We start from the raw sequence: 2,302 nt of genomic DNA, 5'->3' as shown, positions 1-2,302 counted from the left end.
CACAGCAACACCACATCTGAGTCCTACACCACAGCTCAAAGCAACACCCAATCCTTTAACCCACTGAGCGAGGCCAGGTAGTGAGCCTGTATCCTCACTGATACTATTCAAGTTCATAACCCACAAAGCCACGACTGAGCTGAACTCCACGTGTGTATATTTAAAAAAAAAAAAAATACTGATGGGGTTTATGGTAAAAGCCCATGGCTGCAAAGGCCTAGTTTCACAGAACTCCTAGCAGAATTGGCTGATTCTATTCAGTAGCATTCTTTGCTGAAAATACCACTGAGGAGTGCTATAATGTAATTACATCAAAAGTTAGCTTATTTTTACTTGATGATGCTCTTAAAACTGGAGCATTATTCATTTTCCCCTTTAGCAGCTTCATTACCACACTCTGCACAGTAGGTGGAGACATTGCTTCACTTCCTGTCACCTGGACTGGCCTTAACGCCAAGATACAGAGGCAAACATTGAAACAAATTTCAGGGACATAATTTGGCCAAATTTAAAACATTGCCCTTTCTATTTACTTTAACAACTCATATGAAAATATTTCATTATAATCTCCTAAATTTTTGTATATCTTACATTGAGTTTAATAAAAAGCATTTGTTTACTAAATCATTTTGCCAATGAGTATCAATAAACCAGGGTGTGCTATTTTATTTTATTTTATTTGAAAGTGACCCAGTTTTATTTTGGTGTTGGAGGCCACTCTGCAGGGGTGAGGGCTGTACAATCTGCCCCTCCCCAGAGGGGGAGGCCCAACAAATGACCTCAGGGCCCAGGCCTCCAGGGCAGGGGCCAGGAGGTTGTGCAGCTCCCACGACCCAGTGAACAAGGTGGGCTGTGCAAGGAGAGGGGGAATCAGGCAGAACCCTGGAATAGTTCAGATTGGGGAGCTGGGTTGGGGGATCTGAGAGGAGAGGATACAGAATCCAAGAGCTTGGAGGCTGCAAGGGGTGTCTAGACCCCTTCACTTTTGCCCTGTGGCTCTGGTCAGAGAGATGAGCCCAAACTGTCATCCTGCAGGAAGCAGGGTCTGCAGTGAGGCCAGGCGTCGAGGCCCCGGAGTCGGCTCTGTGCCCTAACCGCTGCCTCACCCTCAAGGAAGATGCATGAAGGGGTCCCAGCGCTGTGTGCAGAGTCAGCCGAGGCCGCCCCCTTCTCTCCGCCAGGCCAGGCAGGTATCACTTAGCAGCTCACAGAGCCAGTGGGTGGTGCCAATCCAAAGTCTGAGAAGCAGTTGAACTGGCTCTGGCCCAGGAAGAGCTTGGGCAGCTCCCGCACAGGGTGCAGCCCTAGCTCCAGCTCCAGCGATGTCAGCGCCTCCTTATGGGTGAGTTCCCTCTCCATGCAGCCCAGAGCGTGCGTGGGTGGTGGCGGTGGCAGAGATGGGCCTCCAGGCACTGGCTGCAGGCCCAGGGGGGCCTCCCATGGCGCTGGGAGTGGGGGTGTGTGCGCGGTCTCAGGACTTGGGTAGAGTGTCACCCTGGGCTGTAGGTGCGTGCTGCTGGCTGGCTGGTGGTGGCAGCAGCACAGACAGAAAGGACTGGAAGGTCGGTGGCTGCCGAAGGCCCCGCACATCAGAGCCCCACGTGGGGGCTGCAGCGGCAGGCCCAGCGGAGTCCCCCGTGGCAGCAACCATTTGTTGAGGCCCAGGCCCCAGTATGGCTGCAGCGTCCAGACCACGTGAGTGCCTTGGGCAGGCACGGTAAGCTGTGGCCTTGGCATCAGGTGGTTTCCCTCCACGAGCAGCAGGTGGTCTGCCATGACTGCAGGCCAGCTGCAGGCAGCTGTGGACCAGGGGTCAGCGAGGACATCCCCTGGCCTGGACCAGCGGATCCTCTGCGGGAGGGATCCAGGCACCATGCCCTCTCTGCACCCAAGCCAGGCAAAGGAAGTCTGAAACTGACCCGTGCTTCTGCGCAGCCCAGGACACGAACTCAGAGCTCCAGGCACCCCAGCTCAAGTTGAAAATGACCCTACTCCCCCACCAGGTCCAGCAGCTCAGGGTGTGCTATTTTTAAAAATATTTAGGGAGTACCCTTGTGGCGCAGCAGGTTGGGGATTGGGCATTGTCACTGCAGCAGCTCGGGTTGCTCCTGTGTCCCAGATTCAGTCCTGGCCCAGGAACTTCCAACATATTGTGGGTGCAGCCAAAAATTAATATTTACTTATCTCATCATGAGGGTATAACACATTATCTCCTTTTTAATTTTAATGTGAAGATACCTTAACTATATATTTATACTTAATTGTATGTGTGCTGGTCATTCAACAGTGTTTACCAACCTAC

The 2,302-nt window shown here is 52.5% G+C and overlaps 1 pseudogene across 1 annotated transcript; it reads right to left on the bottom strand.

Annotated features, from left to right (window-relative positions):
• Positions 1-658: 658 nt before the first annotated feature.
• LOC102167213 (cbp/p300-interacting transactivator 4-like) lies at positions 659-1,997 on the bottom strand (annotated as a pseudogene). Its single transcript, XR_014829040.1, has one exon. The product of XR_014829040.1 is annotated as a cbp/p300-interacting transactivator 4-like (transcript).
• Positions 1,998-2,302: the final 305 nt, after the last annotated feature.

The sequence above is a fragment of the Sus scrofa genome, chromosome 15 (assembly GCF_054392235.1).
Source record: "Sus scrofa isolate SSC_HxYL_T2T_F1_AM1 chromosome 15, Sscrofa_HxYL_maternal_Yorkshire_Landrace_v2.0, whole genome shotgun sequence".
Classification (NCBI taxonomy): domain Eukaryota; kingdom Metazoa; phylum Chordata; class Mammalia; order Artiodactyla; family Suidae; genus Sus; species Sus scrofa.
This window is presented reverse-complemented; position numbering and strand designations above follow the sequence as displayed.